A 20,895-nucleotide genomic window follows, 5' to 3' on the forward strand; every position below is an offset into this window, starting at 1 on the left:
AAAGCAGAAGCAAAGAGGAAGGTTTTGAGGTGCTTCCAGAACTGGAGATGGTTCTCCTCAAGTTTCAGGGAGGCAGGAAGGCTGTTCCAGAGGGAGGCCCCTGCCGAACTGAGAGATCTGCCACCAACTCATTGCTTGCAGAAGCGTTCGACCCTGAGGGAGTTGGATGCGGATGAGCGAAGAGCTAGAGAAGGTAGATATTTAGGAAGAGAGAGTTGAAGGTATTGCGGCCCCAGGCCCCACAAGGCCTTTTGGACAATGCAGAGGGTTTTGCACTTAATCCTCACAGCCACTGGGAGCCAGTGCAACGATTCCAGTCCTGGAGAGATACGATCCCTGGGCTTGAGGCCAAGGACAAGTCTCGCAGTCCTGTTCTCGATAAGTTGCAGAGGGCGGAGAGTAGAGGCAGGCAGATTTAGATAGAGGCTGTTACAATAATCCAGCCTGGAGAGAACCAGGGCTCTGGAGACAGTGAGCTTCTGGGGGAAGGAGAGGAAAGGAAGAATACCTCTGAAGAGGTGCAGCTGGTAGTGTGACTTCTTAGAGATGTCAGAGATGTGAGGAGAGAAGGACAGTATGGAGTTGAAGATGACCCCAAGGTTTTTAGCCCTGCAGGTGGGAGCAGGAAGAGGGCCAAGAGAGGCCAGCCAGAGAGCTGCAGGGATGGAGGAAGTGGGTGTGCCGATGAGTATAATCTCAGTGTTACTGGCATTAAGGCAGGGGTCATTGGCGGCACACCACTCCTGGATGGCAGACAGACAGTCAGAGATGAGGGAAGGGGAGGAGGAGGCTGAGGGTAGCCTGAAAATGAGCTGGGTATCATCCGCATAGCACTGAAAGGTGGGGCAGAGAGCGGCGATGCGGTGGGCAAGGAGTGCCAGGTATTGGTTGAATAGCCAGGGAGAGAGGTTAGATCCCTTGGGGACACCACAGGTAGAGAAAAAGGTATCGGAGAGGAAGGACCCAAGTTGGACCTGGGAGGGTCGGTCGGAGAGGAAAGAAGTCAGCCACGCCAGAGCCTGACTAGTGATACCCAGGTTATCACGAAGACGGTTGAGCAGGATGGCGTGATTGACAGTGTCAAAGGCAGAAGAGAGATCAAGCAAGATGAGGACGCATGGGGTGATGGAGTAAATGATGGAGAGCAGATCTTCACAGATGTTCAGAAGAGCAGTTTCCATGCTTCTTGCAGCTCTGAAGCCAGACTGATGGTCATGAAGACAACCAACAGATTCAGTGTGGAGATTAAGCTGGGAGATGGCCAGTTTCTCCAGGAGCTTGCCCAGGAAGGGAGTGATGGAGATTGGGCGATAGTTACCCGGTGTCACGCTCACCTGATTCCCACAGAGGCGCAGGTCTGGATTCGAGTGCTGTTGCTTCTTCAATGGTGAAGCGCAGGACTCTGAAGATGGACTCACTGGCTCGCAGGAATATTCCCCTGTGCGTGAAAAGGGAGTATTACCTACTGATGGAATAATGCTCAAGCCTCCCACTCCCTTCCAACCCTCCACGATACCCTTCCTCGATTCCCCGTGAAGTCTCACCTTAGGGTCAGGAAGGATGAGCTCTCCATCCTGCTTCTGATGCAGGGGCGCGTTGAAACCCAGTTACTTCACTGGATTGAGGTTTGATGGGAGTTCAAATAAGCTTGACTATTCAGGTAAGGCGCTGTAAGAGTTCTGTAGCAAGTTCAAAAGTTCAAGCTTAATTATAATGTTCATTGTCTTATTGTAGCAAGCGCTAACGCTTATGTCCTTTTCCCCTTAGGGGCCGGGGTTCGGAATGCCGGAGATATGGCGCCGACCCGAAGTGAAACGTGCAGTTCCAGTAAATGACAGGTAAGTTCTGGATGAGCGTTCGGGTAATGTCTTTGCATTCGCTCATTCAATGTCTTTGTCTTTTTTCCCCATAGGGGCCGGGGTCCGGAATGCCAGGAAGCGGCAGGACCCGAAATGAAATGGGAATTACCCAACAGGTAAGTCTTAGAAGGAAACTGAGCTTTTCCTATTCCCTTCCTTCTCTCACCTTGTGTTCTTGTCTTTTTCTCTCTAGGCTCTGGGAAGTGGTTGCGGATCTGGATGATCGCTGCTGAACATGGAGGTGCCCAGGAAAGGTGAGTGAAATGCAGAGCTGCAGCGATCGAAGCGAAATGCTTTTAAAATGATGTCTTCCCTTTCAGGATTGTCGGTGTGATGCCTCCGTGATGCTGCTTTAGCAGGTAAGGTCTTCTTTCTCACCAATTCTCTCTTAGCAGGTGACCCAGGATGCTGACAGGCGTGGCTGAAGTCCAGAAGCAGGAGCTGACATGGTGAGCGTCCAGCTGCGAGGAGCAGAACAACGCAAAGCGTGAGTTGCTGATCGGGTGTGGTTTAAATAGCTTTGGAAGAAGTTCCAGGTATGTATCCTTCCACCGATCAGGTATGTATCCTTCCCCGACCACACCCAGGGAAAGTAGTCCCACAGGTAAAGTAGTTCCATTCAGGCCTCAAGAGGGCCTGGATGTAGCAGCATGGTCTGCATCAGGTAAGTGCACATTAAAACACTTGAACACATGTCTAGCTTTATGAGCCTGGCGCCTAAGGCGCCAGGACAGGGGTCCAACATGGGCCTGGCGCCTAAGGCGCCAGGACTGTGTCCAAAGGGCCCCAGCTTGGGCCCACTGGCACTTCCCTGGGGGAAATGATGCCTGCCTCTGGGGTTGCTGGGTCGGACCTGGCTCCTTGGAGGTAGGCATCATGACAGTACCCCCCTCAAGGCCCCTCCCAAGGTTGTTCCCTCCGGGGATTTTGGCTTGTTCGGAAATCTCCGGTGGAACCTTTGTATTAATCGAGGTGCATGAACATGGTTACTAGGCTCCCATGATCTCTCCTGAGGTCCATATCCCTTCCAGTCAACAAGATAGAAGAGTTTGGACTTTAACACCTTGGAGTCTAAAATGTCTTTAACTTCGAATTCTAATTCCCCTTCAATTTTAACTGGGTCTGGAGGCTTGGACAGTCGGGTCCCTGGTTGTACTGGCTTCAAAAGTGATGCATGAAAAACTGGATGAATACGCATGTTAGACGGTAAATCCAGTTTAAAGGCCACGGGATTGATTATAGCCTTGATGGGATAAGGCCCTATGAGTCTGGGATTGAAGGTTCGCGGGCCCTTGAGGGGTAAATGTTTCATTGCTAGCCATACCTGATCTCCTACTTGGTAAGGAGGAGTTTTACTTCGGTGCAAATCAGCGTTTTCTTTATACTTTTTCTTGGCTTGCTGTAAATGAATTGCAGCTTCTTTGAAGGCTCGGGTTATTGTGGAATGCAGATGATTTACTGCGGGCATTTCCAGGGTCAGAGGTGGATCTAGATCAGAGGTCCGAGGATGGTGACCATACAAAGTATAAAAAGGAGTTTGTCCGGTTCCAGAATGCACTGAATTGTTGTATGCATATTCTGCGATCCAAAGGATGTCTTTCCAATTTGACTCGGATTGGTGTAACATGCACCGAAGATATTGCTCGAGAGTCTGATTGGTTCTCTCGGTTTGTCCGTCGGTCTGGGGGTGGTGGCTGGTGGATAGCCGCACATCTATTTGTGCTAGTTGGCAACACTTCTTCCAAAAATGGGAGATAAATTGACTTCCACGATCCGAGACTAATATGGAAGGGAAACCATGTATGCGAACTATATTCTCCAGAAATTCCTTGGCCAAGGTGGAAGCTGAAGGCAAACCTTTTAAAGGGATAAAGTGGGCCATTTTGGAGAATAGATCCACAATTACAAGAATAGTGTTGTAACCAGCACAAGGAGGCAGGTCAGTTATAAAGTCCATTGACAAGGTGTGCCATGGTGCCGGTGGAATGTCCAAGGGTTGAAGTAGGCCGGCTGGCCTTTTCTTTTGACCCTTGTTTTGGGCGCAAATTCCGCAAGACAATACAAAAGACTTTATGTCTTTTCTCCAAGAAGGCCACCAGAAGTGGCGTTTGATTTTTTCCTCCGTTTTAGCGATAACAGGGTGTCCTTCCATTAATGATTCATGATGATGGGCAATAACAAGTTCTTGCAATTCTTTACTAGGCAGAAACAACCGCTCCTGGAAGTAGGGTAAGTCATCCTTAACGGTGTAATGACGACCCTTTTGACTCCATTCCAGTAAGGCTGAAGAGTCTAGAAGTTGTTTTACTTGCGTTTGGATGTCCTCAATAGTTTGCAATGAAGTTAGGCCTAAGATTCTTTGTTCAGGTATGATTGGCACAGGTTCTAAACTCGAATTGGGTTCTTCCATGCCAATCCGGGATAAGGCGTCCGCTTTACCATTCTTGCAGCCAGGGCGATAGGTAATTACAAAATCAAATTCCGCAAAGAATAGAGCCCATCGGAGTTGTCGTGAAGATTGAGCTTTGGCCGTCTTTAAATACTGTAAATTTCTGTGGTCCATAATTACGGTGATGGTGTGTCTTGCCCCGAGAAGGTAGTGATGCCAAGCCTTGAAAGCAGATTTAATAGCCAGTAACTCTTTGTCGGTAATTGCGTAGTTGATTTCAGGAGGAGAACATTTCCTGGACCAAAAGGCCACAGGGTGTAGTTGGTTAGTTTCTGGGTCTCTTTGCGACAGGACAGCTCCCATGGCCGAACTGGATGCGTCGGTTTCCACAATGTAAGGGAGATCTGGGTGCGGGTGCTTCAATATAGGTACAGAGGTGAATTTGGTTTTCAGGTCCTGAAAGGCTTGTTCGGCCTCAAGAGTCCATTCAAAGCGCTTGTTTTTCTTTAGGAGAGCTGTGATGGGTTGGACTGTTCGGGAAAATTCCGGGATGAATCTTCGATAGAAATTGGCAAAGCCGAGCATGCTCTGAACTCCCTTCACCGAGCTAGGAGATGGTCATTTGAGGATGGCGTCCACCTTTCGCGAGTCCATTCGGACTCCTTGAGGTGTCAGGATGAATCCGAGAAACTCCACTTCTGTGGTATGAAAAACGCATTTTTCGAGCTTTGCAAATAGTCTGTGCTGGCGCAATTTCTCAAGAACTGCCCTAACATGTTTTCTGTGATCGGATTCTGAAGAAGAGTACACCAGGATGTCGTCAATATAAACAATGACACAGACGTCGATAAGTTCCCGAAGAACATCATTCATAAAGTACTGAAAGGCGGCAGGTGCATTGCACAAACCGAAGGGCATCACCTGATATTCGAAGAGCCCAAATTTGGTGCGGAATGCAGTCTTCCATTCGTCGCCTTCTTTTATATGCACCAGGTGATAAGCTCCTTGGAGATCTAACTTGGTGTACACACAAGCGTCTTTCACCTGGTCGATAAGCTCAGGGATCAGGGGCAGAGGGTAACGATTTGTAATCGTTATTTGATTTAGGGCGCGATAGTCTATACATGTTCTAAGGTCGCCCTCTTTTTTCGGCACGAAGAACAGAGCTGAGGAGACAGGAGACTTGGACGGGTGAATAAAACCATTGGCTAGGTACTGATCTAAATACTGACGCAAATGTAGGTTCTCAGGTTCCGTAAGAGCATAAATCCTACTACAAGGTAGTTGAGCATTGGGTACCAGATCGATTTGGCAATCATAAAACCGATGGGGAGGTAACGTGTTAGCCTGTTCCTTCTGAAAAACGTCTTGGAATTCTTGGTATTCTGACGGTAGCTGTACAGGGGTGGAAGTTGCTGAGGCTAGACCCATAACTGGATTTCTTGGGTAACAAGTTGGTTCACAATCAGGAAAACTTATCTTCTTTGCTCGCCAGTCATTTCTGGAATTATGTGTTTCTAACCAAGGAATTCCAAGAATTACTTGAAATTGTGGGGCCTTGATCACATCAAACACGATTGCTTCCCGATGTCCATCCTGACCCACCAGTGTCATTTCAACAGTGGAATGCGTTACAGGCCCTGAGGCTATTTCGGTTCCATCTACTGCAGTAATGACATCTTGGGTTACTTTTGGGCGGAGAGGGAGCTTAATCCTGGAAGCCAATTCACGGTCTATGTAATTTCCAATAGCTCCACTGTCGATGTATGCTTTTATAGCATGCAACAGCTGAGGATGTTTTGGGTCCACGAGCACCATTGGCATGACAAAATGCGAGGTCAAAGAGTTTGTTTTCAAGCTCGGCAAGCGGACCCCTACGCTTGTCGGGCTAGGTCGTTTCCCGAATCAGGTGTCAATAAATCGTTATCAGTGGCTCCAACCACCTTCTTAGGTGGTTTAACCGGACAATTTCGAAGAAAGTGACCGGAAGTCCCGCAATACAGGCAAAGTTGCTTTTGCCGCCTTCTCTCTCGTTCCTGCTGCGTTAATGGTCCTTTAACACCGCCGATTTGCGTAGGTTCGGATACGTCGGTACTCTTGGAGTTAGCGTGGGTTTTGATCGGTACTCGGGTTTCGTACTTGAACCGATCTGCTTTTCTGTTTTGAAGTCTGTGATCAAGTTGAACCACCAAGTCTATGTAGTCTGCGCAGTCCTGGGGTGGATCTACTATCTGAGCTAGAACATCCTTAAGCTCTCCGCGGAGGCCTCGATGAAACAATGTGATCCTTTTGTTTTCTGGCCATCCAGTTTCCACAACCAGTCTATTAAAGGTGGCAACGTAGGACAGGAGATCCTGATTACCTTGTCGTAAGGATAGCAGTTCGTTATCAAGGGCCTGTCCTTGAGAGTGTCGAGCAAACAATCTTTCCATGCTGGCCTGGAAACCCTGAAAATTCTGGAGAATGGGATCATCCTGATTTACCAATGGAATAGACCAATCGGCAGCACTGCCACTGAGGTAAGATAGTATAAAGGCTACCTTGGTCTGATCGTTAGGGAAGGTCCCGGGTCTGCATAGAAAGTGTAAACGACATTGGTTCATAAAGACGGCATATTTCTTGGGATCCCCGCAAAACGTTCTGGCGGGGCCAAAGGCATGTGTTCAGGTAGATTGATTTGTACCGGGTTATTCAAACCCATTGATGTGGAAGTACCTCCGGAATTAGGTAAAGGAGTGTGCCCTGCCTGGGCCTGCAATAACCTTTTGGCCAGGTCATCTGTTCTTTCCTTGGATAGGATCAGCTCTCTTTTGAGAGCGTTAGTCTCCTGGCGGGCTGAGTGCACTTCTGCCCGTAATTCCCCCAAAAGCTGGGCCATCTGATCTGTCTCAGAAGTCTCCATAGCGCCCGGGTGGGAAATTGTGGGTAGGCTTCGCGTTCTGTCACGCTCACCTGATTCCCACGGAGGCGCAGGTCTGGCTTCAAGTGCTGATGCTTCTTCAATGGTGAAGCGCAGGACTCTGAAGATGGACTCACTGGCTCACAGGAATATTCCCCTGTGCCTGAAAAGGGAGTATTACCTACTAATGGAATAATGCTCAAGCCTCCCACTCCCTTCCAACCCTCCACGATACCCTTCCTCGATTCCCCGTGAAGTTTCACCTTAGGGTCAGGAAGGATGAGCTCTCCATCCTGCTTCTGATGCAGGGGCGCGTTGAAACCCAGTTACTTCACTGGATTGAGGTTTGATGGGAGTTCAAATAAGCTTGACTATTCAGGTAAGGCGCTGTAAGAGTTCTGTAGCAAGTTCAAAAGTTCAAGCTTAATTATAATGTTCATTGTCTTATTGCAGCAAGCGCTAACGCTTATGTCCTTTTCCCCTTAGGGGCCGGGGTTCGGAATGCCGGAGATATGGCGCCGACCCGAAGTGAAACGTGCAGTTCCAGTAAATGACAGGTAAGTTCTGGATGAGCGTTCGGGTAATGTCTTTGCATTCGCTCATTCAATGTCTTTGTCTTTTTTTCCCATAGGGGCCGGGGTCCGGAATGCCAGGAAGCGGCAGGACCCGAAATGAAATGGGAATTACCCAACAGGTAAGTCTTAGAAGGAAACTGAGCTTTTCCTATTCCCTTCCTTCTCTCACCTTGTGTTCTTGTCTTTTTCTCTCTAGGCTCTGGGAAGTGGCTGCGGATCTGGATGATCGCTGCTGAAGATGGAGGTGCCCAGGAAAGGTGAGTGAAATGCAGCGCTGCAGCGATCGAAGCGAAATGCTTTTAAAATGATGTCTTCCCTTTCAGGATTGTCGGTGTGATGTCTCCGTGATGCTGCTTTAGCAGGTAAGGTCTTCTTTCTCTCCAATTCTCTCTTAGCAGGTGACCCAGGATGCTGACAGGCGTGGCTGGAGTCCAGAAGCAGGGGCTGACACGGTGAGCGTCCAGCTGCGAGGAGCAGAACAACGCGAAGCGTGAGTTGCTGATCGGGTGTGGTTTAAATAGCTTTGGAAGAAGTTCCAGGTATGTATCCTTCCACCGATCAGGTATGTATCCTTCCCCGACCACACCCAGGGAAAGTAGTCCCACAGGTAAAGTAGTTCCATTCAGGCCTCAAGAGGGCCTGGATGTAGCAGCATGGTCTGCATCAGGTAAGTGCACATTAAAACACTTGAACACATGTCTAGCTTTATGAGCCTGGCGCCTAAGGCGCCAGGACAGGGGTCCAACATGAGCCTGGCGCCTAAGGCGCCAGGACTGTGTCCAAAGGGCCCCAGCTTGGGCCCGCTGGCACTTCCCTGGGGGAAATGATGCCTGCCTCTGGGGTTGCTGGGTCGGACCTGGCTCCTTGGAGGTAGGCATCATGACACCAGGCAGGAGGGGTCGGCAGAGGGTTTCTTGAGAAGAGGGTGCACAAGGGAGTGCTTCAGGGGGGATGGGAAGACTCCAGTGATGAAGGAGTGATTGCAGAAATCAACCAGGGCGGGAGCCAGGGAGTCGATGTGGTCCTTGATAGTTTTGGAGGAACAGAGGTTAACTTGTTTCAACAAGACTTTCATAGATCGGACTTGTCTAGAAACCTCGTCTGCAAAGAAAAGGGGAAAGGCAGAGAAGGAGGGGGGGTGGCTGCAGAAGGGCCAGAGGAAGAGCAGGGAAAAGAGGGAGGGAGGCAATAGGAGGAGAGTGAGGACAGGATGGCCTGAGTTTTAGAAATGAAGTGAGAAGCCAGTGCCGTGCAGAGGGCCTGGGAAGGGACAGGAGAGGTAGAGACTGCAGCAGGATTGGCCAGTTCCTTGCAGATTTTAAAAAGTTCAGCAGAGTTGTTAGATGCTGCAGAGATGCAGGCTTGTATATGAGCTCTCTTCTTGATGAGGACGGAGAGCCGATATTGCCTTTGCAGCAGGCGGCAGGCCAGTTTGTCAGAGGATGAACATGAAGCACTCCATTTCCTCTCGGCAACCCTGCACTTGCATTGTAGGGTGACGAGGTCTGAGTCATACCAGGAGTTACACTTGGCTTTGGGCTTCAGGTGTATTCTCATGACAGGGGCAAGGATATCAAGAGTATCAGATATAGAGGAGTGGAGCGTGGAGAGGGCTGTGTCAGGGTGAGAGTCAGCCAAAGGGGCAGGAGGGGGTGAGAAGGTGGCAGCGAAAGCCTCAACTGACACGCGCTTCAAGGGTCGGATGACCGAGAAGGTGGGTGGCAGTGATAAAGGTGGCTTGGCCTGAGGGGTAGGGAGGGTGAGGTGGGAGGATAGGAGAAAGTGATCACTCCAGGAGAGAGGAGTCGAGAGAGGGACAGAGAGGGGGAGGTCTGAGGAGATCAAAACATCGAGAGTGTGCCCTGCAGAATGAGTCAGCCAGAGGGGAGAATGGTGAGTGAGAGAGAGTTGCAGAGGTCGCGAAAGAGTCCAGAGGGTGGACAGGAGGCATCCAGGTGGATGTTGAAGTCTCCAAGAAGGAGGAGTTGAGTGGTTGAGGCCAGGAGTGAGGAGGAGAGGTCCACCCACTCAGAGAGGAAGGAAGAAATCTGACCTGGTGGCCGATAGATAGTAGCCACAGTAAGGGAATGGCAAGGGGAGAGAGAGAGCTTGCAGACAAGGCATTCAAAAGAGGAGTAGGCCTGCGTAGGAGTGACAGCGGCAGGAATCCACTCAGGGAAGATAAGGGCTACACCCCCCCAGAGCGGTTGAGCCTGGGCGCAGACAGGATCTTGTAGTCGTCAGGTTTGAGCCTGTCAAAGCTGGTGACAGAGCTGGCCATGAACCATGTCTCAGTGAGACCGATGACATCGAGGTCAAGTCCTTCAAGAAGGCCGCAGATATCAGAGGTATGTTTGACAGCAGAGCGAGAGTTAAGAGTGGCAATGTGGAGGAGATTGCCCTCCTTGAAGGACTTCCGGGGAGGGGTACAGATCAGAGGTACGCCCTGCAGAGGAGTAGAAGGAGCTCGAGAGAGGGCAGAGAGGGAGGGGGAAGGCAAGGTAACCAAGGAATGGGCAGGGGGGACAGCAGTAGAAGAAAGGAAGTTGATGAGGCACGTCTATCAAAAAGGCACAGGTTGGCCTGAGGGCCTTGGACCAAGACGGTCCCATTAGAGTAAACATTAATGATGACCTCAGAGGAGAGGAAGGAGGCCAGGAGGGCGTCCCAACGGGTGCCACAATTAATGGGAGAAGAGGCAAAAGGAGGGAGCACAGAGACCATATGAAGGGGGACATAGGTCTGGCGAAGGCACGACAAAGAGGTTGTCGATGAGAGTTTCCTTGAAGGCGGCACTGTTGTAGGTGTCAGCGATAGGGAAGCCTAGGTTGGAGACCAGGATGACCTTTTTTTAATTTATTTTTTATTTGGTTGGATAATATAATCATCCTTTCAAATATATAAAATACAATTTTCAATTTACATTATTACACATCCACAATAGTGGCTGTGTAGTTATGGTTAAGTTGCTATTCCCATAGGAAGAGCACTTTTTGGGCGGCTTATAACATCACTCCCCCTGGACGAATGCACACCAAACTCTGCAGAAAAAGTATATGGCCCACTCTGAATTTATTTGCAAAGTTTGGTGAGGTTTGGTCCAGGGGGGGCAAAGTTATAGGGGGGGTCCCAAAACTTCTTTTTTCCCATAGACTGAATGGGGAAAAAACTTTGCTCACACCTACAGCCCAAACCGCTGGACGGATTTTCACCAAATCTGCGGCAGGAGCAGCGGCTTGGTCCTGAAAGCCAAAAAGTAGGTCACAAAAAATTAGTGATATCTATGTCCGCTCCGCAGACACATTTCCCTGTTCGCTCCGCGGACAGTGTCCTGATTGGCCGATCGGCTTTCGTCACGTCCGCGGACATGTGACGTGTTCGCTGATTAGATGGTCAGATTTCTGGGAACGCCTGCCATTTTGTATCCACAAATATCCGCGGATAGCACGGTGACAAATGGTGGAGAAATACAATTTTGGCAAGTGTGTTGGTGTGTAAGAGCGTTTGTGGAGGGTGGTGGAGTAAGAGATGGGTCAAATGCTGTATTTATTTAGGTGGAATGCAATCCCGATCTGTTTGTCATGTCCGTGGACAGCTGCGCTGTCCGGGATGTCCGTAATTGGGCAAACAGGGGTGTCCTAAGGACACTATTCCTGTCCGTACTGTCCGCAGGCAAGTTGAAACTCTTCTAAGAACGGGCCTGGTGTCCGGGATGTCTGCAATTACCCAAAATGGGGATTGTACAGGAGGACGGAGCGAAATCTAAAAGGGCCCATGAGATTCAGAGCTCGCCCTCCAGTACTTTTAATCGAGATAGCTGCACCTTGAGTAGGATGGGGTGCAGGATTCTCTTACTCCAACACCAATCAATAAGTACAAGTCAATGGTTTGGCAAAGGGAAGTCCGTTTAATGACAAGTACAAAAAACGGGGAAACAAATGGAAATCATCAGTGATGCGATCGCCTGTCTCGCTTCAACTTCCAAATTCTTCATGCAAACAGTAACCTTTATAGCAAATTCTCGTCATCATTGACGTGTAACACTCAAAAGTTTGTCATGCAATTCTATTGGTCGGGAAAGGTAACTTAAGTATAGGTACTATATCTGTATATGGTAACAGAGTGTTAGGATTGCATAACTCTTGTCGGGTGGGCGTCTACACCCATCCCTCTACATCACTCGTGATGGACATCACTAAAAGTACGACGTCTCATTGGTTCTACTAGCTATAGGACTCTAGTTTATTTTGACCATTGTGATTGGGTGGGTTACACCCCTAGACATAAATCTCCACTTTAATTAGCAGCATGCAGAATGGACACCCAGATGAGGAGTGCCCCACGATTCACCCTGCCTTGCTTCCATCAATCAGTACTCTTGGGCTATGTGTCAATTAGTTGGCTGAAGTTGGCCTCGAAACTGTAGCTTCTTATCAGGAAAAGTTATGGCACTCACTGGTTTTAGATGACATCAGACGTGGGTACCTCTCTTCGCCTGGCTGGTCACGTGTTAGTTCACCGTAGATCTGCTCTGTTTTCCTTCTATTTGAGCATTTGTTCAATAATTCGGCCTTGCCACCTGCCTGGGCCTCCATATCTCGAACTTCACTGGCTGGTTGCTACGTTCTTAGGTTTTGTTTCTCCGGAGTTGCCGCTCTCCTCCCTTCCTCGCGTTGACCTCGAATTCCCAAGCATGAGCCGCTTCTCACTGAGTTTCAATTCAGCTCTTTCGTCTGGCTTGTGCTGGCCCTACCATTCTGGGCTAAATTCTGCTTTTATAAAATGGAGTCGCACTTGTATAATGTGCTTCTTGAGGTAGATATACAGTTGGCGCATGCTGCTTCTATTATTCTACTAAGCATAGCAAGCAGTATCGTTATCTTAGCTTCTTGCGTTTCAAGCTTATTTACAGGCAATTAGCCAGTTGCATGTTTCCATCCTGCATTATGGTTACGTTTCCATATACTTCAATATCGTATCTTCTTTTATGTTCATTATGCCATTTATTCGTAGTGTTTCATCTTTATGTTACTTCTTTTGATCAGCGTTTTGTTCACCCGTGCAACTGTCCATGCCTTGTGTTGTTCACCATTTGCCTTCAATTAAGGCCCTTTGAGTCTCTTCAGGGACAGTTTGTAAACAGTCTTCATTTCGTGTCAGCTGCTGTTATGGTCGTCTCAATGGGTACCGTACCGCCCATGGCTTTCTTGTTATTGGCACTTCTACAGGCATTACTCTTCTGATCGGCACTGGGCAGAGCCCTAGTGCGGCTCTCTGCTGATTTATTTGCTCATCATACGTCACATATCTTGGTGAGTATGCTTCTGGTATCTCAAAATGTGTGGCTGGAGTGCAGATCATATTTGGGACCTCCTCTGCACTCCCCCCTCTGGTCGGTTCATCGACCACTTCTTCTTCCTCTTTTAAATTCATCTTTCTTGGTTCTTCTATATCCAATTCTTTGTCTTCTGGGTTTGTACACGATGGTGTGAATGTGTGTTTCTTTGGAGTCCATATTTGTATTACTCCTTTCAAATTTCCTGCTGTTCTCACATGTTCATCCTTATTCCATGTCATTAGTTGACACTGTCCATTTGGGCTGCAATAAATCCATTTCCCTTCATAATTTCTTTGTTTCCTGGGATACAGGAATTTTGTTCCTTCTGGTGCTAATTCGCTGGCCTTCACAAAGTCTCTTATTTCTTCATCTGCCAGGTCTCTCGGCTTCCAACCTGGTTTCGACGTTGATCATGATCTTCATCCCAATGGCTTTCTTCGCTGTTTTCTGGCATTGTGTGATGATTATCTTGATAACACAAAATCCAAGTAGTATCATCAATAGTAGGGCTCCCAGAAACTTGAATATGTCTCCCATCCATTGTGGGACCCATGAGAATAGTGTTTCAAACCAGCTGTCATCATCCACTTCATCGGTTTTTTTGGTCATCTGGTTCTGTAGCTTCGTTAGCATCTCTATGGCTTCTGTTGAAGTTCAATTTTCTTCATCGTGCGATCGTATAAATGTGCAACATGATTCTCCGATTTTTGCGAAAACACCTCCATCCATCGCAGTGATCATGTCAAGCACATATCTGTTCTTGAGCGTCATTAGTCGGATTGCTCTTAGTTCTTCCTTAATCGCATTAAATCCTTTTATGATGGTGTTAATGGTCTGCAATAACTCCCATCTGGTTATCTGTAACCATTAAGTGTTTGCTCCAACTTGGAATCTCGGCATGAGGATTGTTGCGAACACTGATGAGGTGAGGCTGAACAGCCTGTGTTCATAGGGGATTGCATGAAATGCTTCTTCTGATTTGGCAGAAAAGTAGTTTTCTCTCTTCATTCTGGGTATCAGTTCTGTGGATCTCTTCTTCCTTAGGTGGGCATCTGCTTTTGGGAAACTGTCAATGTTCAGGTCACTCTTCGGGATCACTAGTGCAGGAATGTGGACATTCACTATTGTGCATATGCCTCCCCAGTTTCTTGGCAGTCTTATGTATGCTTTGGAACCACACGCCCAGTAATGATCCATAATCACTGTGGTTCCTTGCGTCATTCCTGGAGCATCGAAAATCCATCCGCAGTTCTGATTCTCCCCATCTTCCTCGTACCATTGTTTCTGAAGCATAATTTTGGGCCCTCCAGTGATACTATCTGCAGGGGTCCTCCTCTGTCCTCGACCCATGTTAGTAATTTTACCAACTTTGGCCATAGAGGTTTGCACAGTCTTGTGAGTTTTCTACTGCTTCCTTGCAGGCTCCAAGGACCATCCATGCTCGGCACATCACTACTCCTGCTTCCCATCCGTCTGCTGATAGCACTGTTCCCCAGATCTGCATTTGGCCTCTGTTCTTCCAAATTTTGGCTTCTTCTGGAGTCTTTCCTTGGATGTTCAGTCTCGGGTTAACCTGCCATCTTGTTCCTGTTCCTTTAACTTCTGGCTTTTTATACCTAATCACGTGATTCCTGGTATGAGCTCTGTTTCTTGTCTTAATGTCCTGGATATAATCATCTTTATCGGGATAAGCTGTTTCAGTTGCCCATATCAATGAGGCATTGCTTCCCATAAACTGACCGCTGCTGTTGCACATTGCCACATGTGACAGGCAATGTGCTGTCGGGATGTCGATTTCCACAGCCACGAAGAACTTGGATTTCCCCATGCTGTATGGTAGAAGTGCACAAACGAAGCATTCTCCTCCTGAATTCCGTCTTCCAACTTCTTTCAATTGTTGGTACCAAATGTTGTTTCCTAGATGCGCTGTGCTGTCCAGGTAATCGTTCAGTTCATTGTTGTCTTCATATGGGCTTCTCTTGGTTCTTAGTGTCTTCCTGTAGTTGGCTATGACTGCATCTCTGAACGCATCTGTGTGACTCTTCCTTGCTGGAGTACTCTCGAGCTTCCCGGTCCGCGGTGCTGGCTTTCTCGTCTTTGCCATTCGAGTAGACACGATTCTGTCTTCCTTTTCCCGATCCTCACGCGTCTTTTCTTTACTGTGTGCAAGTGCCAATGCTATCCAGCCTGACACTGGTCCTGTATATGGCTGTATGGTAGGTCTGGTGCTTATCTCTTGGGTTAGAGCTAGTGTGGTGGGCACAACCGTATTCGTGTCTCTATTTTTCAGTTCTTCGTGCAGCTTTTTTGCCCTAGCTATCAACGAGAATAATTGATCAATTAACATTAGTGTCTTTGCAGTGAGCTATCCTGTAGCCGCTTCTGTCTTCTTAAGTGCTTTTGCTATGTCTTTTTCTGTTGGCCTCACTCTCAATTCTTCTCGGGTTTTCGTATAATTTTCTGGGACTGGTTGTTCGGCAGGCAATCTTGTACTTTCTGTTGCCTCTGCTTCAGGTTCTGTAGCCATTGACACATGCCCTAGTTCGTGTGCATTCAGTGTGGGGGTGCGTGTAGTGGTTAGTGCCGTGTTTTCATTCATTCCGTGCTGACCCTGTCTCCAGCTTTTCTCTTCATTTGTTACCTTAGGTATGTGTGTATCACTGCTAATTACATTCAATTTTAATTCAGCTACCTTACCATCAGCTTTTCTCAGGACTGCAATAACTATATAGGGTCTGGGTGTTCTTGTGGGACCTATGTGTACATTATCCGTTGGGTGCACTGAAATTGGAACGTTACGTGCACCAATAAAAAAATGCAGTTCTGTTAGTTAATGACAGAAAGACAATGATAATTATTATGCATATACATATGATCGCGCGGTATGAAAGGTTGCAGCATTTTCTTCTAGAGAAGCAGGGGCGCCCCTCTGCTTGTGGGAGGACCAGGTTACTGTTCTGGGCCCCCATTTCAATCATAACAAGAATGTTGCTGTTTTCTTCTTTCCACTTACTCCATTATAGTTTCTCGAAATGTTTGTATCATAAAGTGTCTGGTGCTTCGCAAATGTCCCCCCTGTTGCGGGTGATGATTGTCTCTGGGCACGGGATACAGTTCCCTTGCTAGACTATGGAAAAAAATTAGACTAATACCTCTGGTAAGTCACATTCATTGAGCATATTCAAAATAGGTCAATTCCCAGTCCACCCCCCAAATCTGCTTCAGTCCTGAGGACATGCTGGATACTGTCCAATGTGAATAAATGGAAAAAATAGTATTCAATCAAATTAAACCAGAAAGTTAAAAATAAAAATAGGAAAAATAAGATGGTGAAGTTTTCGTCTGTTCTGTCGATCTGTCCCTCGGCCGAAAGTTCACTGGAATTTCCTCAGATACTCTCTTTGAAAGTTGGACAGTTCCACTTGGAGCATAATGCCATGGAGGAGTGTTCCCATATGCGCAGTATTAGCTGGATCGCGGAGCAAGGTGATGACGTCAACCTCGGCAGGTCTCCTCACCATCTCTAGAAAGTCAGTGACAAGGCGGAAAAGGACACTGTGTGCCAGTCGGCTGTCCTCGGGTGACAGGGACATTTGTCCTGTCTTGCAGGGATCTGGATCACAGGCCCTTGTTCCGACGTGAACAGTTCTTGCACTTTCCTGCTGCGTGGATTGTGACCGCGTAGTTTAGTTTAGTCCACAGCTGGTTCAAATGTTCAGTGTTTGTTGGATCTCGAATGAAGGTTAACGTGTCTCTGGTTCTCCTGATGAGAGCTGGGCACTCCTCAATTATGCGAAAGAAAAGTGTATGAGTAAGTTCATCTATAATCGCCTGTGGTGGAAGCATTTGTGTCCTGATCACTATATTCAGGTATGGAAATATAGGCTTCCGCGATGACAGCAAGTAGTTGCCGGATTATTTTCTTGTTGGCAGGATATTGGATAAAGACTGTGATGCTGGTGACTCTCCCTACAAGTGACGGATATGTCTCTAACACTAATTGAAAACAAGACAGTACATCCCTTGTGATGTTTCTGCTAGGTGATACCATAAATTCTGCAACACGAAGACCTGGTGTTGGTTGCTTCAGGACCCTGTGTTAAGCTCTTAAAAGGAAATGCATATACAAATGTATTAAAGTAAAGTAAAAGAGCTATCTGTTTAACTAGGTGACTCTTAGACAGTTATAATTTCTCATCCCTGCTATGGCTTTGCATCCTGTACTCTATTATTTGTTACTTGTTGTTTAAATGTTCTTGTAGTGCCCTCATGCCTTCGGGTTCATGGCCGCGCTATACAGATGTATTAAAGTAAAGTAAAGTAAAAAGTCCTTGCTCACTGTCTATCAGAGTCTAGTTTTCTGACAATGGTTAAGTGTGGTTTGGTTCAAAAATTCATATTATCAGTGTGTTGTGGCTTAAATGCGCAATTCTCTTCTTCTCCCTGCAACTATGATGCACAGAGTGTCCGTTATGTCCTTATCCCTTTTTTTTGCTTAGAGGAAATGTCCAGTTCAAGCCAAAACTTGCAAGAAATTCTTTTGTCTTGGTTTTTGCTGCTCATGCGTCCTTCTTCCTCGTCATGGATCTTGTCTGCACGTGCTGAGGTTCTTCCCCGTTGTCTATGATTTCTTCGCAAAGGGGTGCAGCTAGAGGGCTTTCTCCGATATAGGGCTTAATGTCATTTAGAAAAATCCATGCTCTCCTGCCCTGTAATTTGACAGCTGATGGAGTGCAATCCTCCACGATGAAAGGACCATTGAATCTTGGCTCGTCCCACCTTTTCCTCATGTGGTTTTTTACCAACACTACGTCTCCATGGAAGATGAGTGGCGTGCATAGACCTTGAACTGCGTCTTTTTCAGCTTCTCCTGCTGTGTTTTGTGCTGTGCTGCACCCTTTTCGTCGTCGCTGTAGGTGGTCTGAAATGACAGTAAGGCTCGATGTCATGCAGTTCAAGTATTCCTGCAGCTCGGTTCCCAAGACCTCTTGAGTTGACTGGACATCACTTTTAGCTCTATCTCAGGGGACAAGGGGGGTTTTCATCCTCCTTCCTGAGACTATCTCGTGCGGCTTAAGATGATGGTCGGAGCCTGGTTGGTTCCGAAGAGCATACAATGCCAGTGGTAGACAGTGCAACCATCCACCCTTTAGAGTAAGCTTCAACTTGGCTATCCTTTCCATTAACAAGCCGTTGAGCCTCTAACAATTACCATTACCTTCCGGATGATACGCAGACGAGAACTTGTGCTTTATACCAAGCAGCAAGCTGATCTGTTCAAAGACTACGTTAACAAAATGAGCCCCGTTGTCTGACTTCATCACCTCACACACCCGCCATCTAGGGAACACTTCCCTTACCAGGAATTTGGCTGCACAGGTTGAGTCTGGGTGTGTGCACGGACCTGCTTCTATCCATCTAGAGAATGGACACACCACTACAATTAAGTACCTGTACCTGTTACACACTTGAATCTTGTCGACATAGTCGATATGTAAGTGCTGAAAAGGCCCATTTGGCCGGGGGATGACTCCTCTCACTACTTTTAATGTGTGCCCAGCTGTGAATTGCTGGCAGATTATGCAGTTCAGCATAAAGAATGCAACATGCTCAGCTAAGTTCGGCAGAAACCAGTCTTCTGCAAGCGTTGCTGCTAGATTCTCTTTTGACATGTGGAATGGGTAATGCAACTGTTCCAATGCCATTTTTAGTAGGGCTACAGGCATTACTGGTTTACCAGCACTGTCTTGCTGCCACAAACCGTCAGAGGGGTTTAAAGAACACCATCCACATTTCGAGAGGTTCTTTTCATCTTGCGGTGCCTCCCCTTGAAGCTCCATTAATTGTGTTTGCCCCAGATTACTATAGGCTTCTGGTGTGGTTCGTGCTACCATCATTCTCTCATGGGTGCATGCCACTTCCACGATCGTCTCACTCTTGGATGCCATACGCTTGGCTTCCGTGTCTGCTGCGTGATTTCCGTGCGACACAAAGTCTGTCCCGTGAGTATGGGCAGCGCATTTCATGACTGCTATGCCCACTGGGAGCTGTAGTGCCTTAATCACCCTGTCCAATAAGGCTGCGTGCTGCACTGGTGTGCCGTCCGCTCGGAGGAAGCCCCTCCTTTTCCAGCACGCTAATCCTGCGTGCACTGCGGACGTCACATAGGCGTAGTCACTGTACACCGTTACTTCCTGGTCTACGTGATTCTCAATGGCGAGTATCAACGCCAATAACTCTGCAGCCTGTGCTGAGTAATGAGATGGTATTCGTGCACTGACAAGTACTAGAAATTCTCTGTTTGCTATGTTTTTCATTACAGCAACGCCTGTATATCTTTGTCCATCTTCTTGGTCGATTCTCGAAGAACCGTCAATGAAAACGATCTCTCCTCCCGCGAGGGCATTTTCCTTTACCCTGGGGATTTCATCGTAAAATTCTTCAAAATTTGCACAGTCATGCATCGGCTTTCCTTCAGTGACCGGTTCTGCTATGAAAGTAGCTGGGTTCACTGTTTTACATCGAACTCTTTTGATCGATGGATTAAATATGATCACCTCATAGGCAGAAGCTCTTTGAGATGTCAACGTACCCTTTGGTTTCTCTAAGATGGCGAATAATGAGTGCTCAACGTATAATGTCATAGAACAACCCATAACAATGGTTGTCGCTTTCTCTATGGCGAACGCTGCGGCAGCTAAGCTTTGTTCGCATGGGAACTGTCCTCTCATTACTGGGTCCAGATTCCCACTGTAATACGCCAGGGGCTTATACCCCAACTAACTTCTTTGAGCGAGCACTGCCGTCATAACGCTGCCGTTTGTGTGTGTGAATAGATGGAATTCCTCAGCATAATTAGGAATTCCAAGGACTGGAGCCGTGCAAATCGCTCTCTTGAGTTCTGTAAACCCCTTTTCCATTGCCTGGGTCCACTCAAACTTTTCCTTTGTCATCTGGGCCTTTTTTAGGGCCTGGAGCAAGGGCTTGGTATACTAGCCGTAATGGAAGACCCATGCTCTAACATAATTTCACAGGCCTACAAAGCTTGTTTGCTTTACTGTGAGTGGCTTTGCCGTGTTCATGATCGCTTCAGCCCTTTCTGGGGTTATCTTTTTTCCCTCATGCGATATTAACTGGCCTTTGTAAAGCACCTATTGTTAGCAATATTGCAGTTTTTCCTTGTAAACTTTATATCCTTTCTCAGTCAGTATTGTCAGTGGCTGAATAGAATCGCGCCTGCATTGTTCTTCTGTTGTGCTGCAGATTAGAATGTCATCCACATACTGCAAGACGACACTTTCTACTGCGATATTGCTCAGGTCCATCTGAAGGACTCTGTTAAAGATGGACGGGGACTCAAAGTACCTTTGTGGCAGCCTCGTGCTTTTCAGACGCATTTGTCTGAAAGTAAATAACGTCAGATCTTGCGAGTTACAGGGCAATGGGATTGAGAAAAAAGCATTTTTCAAGTCAATCACTGTGAAATATTTCGCCTTGATTGCTATGTTACAGAGAATTGTAGATGGATTAGGGACTAGAGGGAACTCGGCTTCAACAATATCATTTAATGCTCTCAAATCTTGGATTAAATGCCAAGACATTCCCTTCGATTTCTTGTCAGGGTAAATCACTGTATTACAGGGTGATTCCAACGTCACTAGGATGCCCTGATCCATCATGGCGGAAATTGTCTTCGCAATCCCTTCATCCGCTTCTCTGGACATGGGATACTGTCGCGTTCTTGGTAAAATTGCTCCTGGTTTCAGTTTAATTTTCACTTCTCCTACCCCCTTCGGGAGTCCTACATCATAAGGTCCTGTGGTCCATACTGAGAC

This window comes from Ambystoma mexicanum, chromosome 12 (genome assembly GCF_040938575.1).
Source record: "Ambystoma mexicanum isolate Mex_15411 chromosome 12, UKY_AmexF1_1, whole genome shotgun sequence".
Taxonomy (NCBI): Eukaryota; Metazoa; Chordata; class Amphibia; order Caudata; family Ambystomatidae; genus Ambystoma; species Ambystoma mexicanum.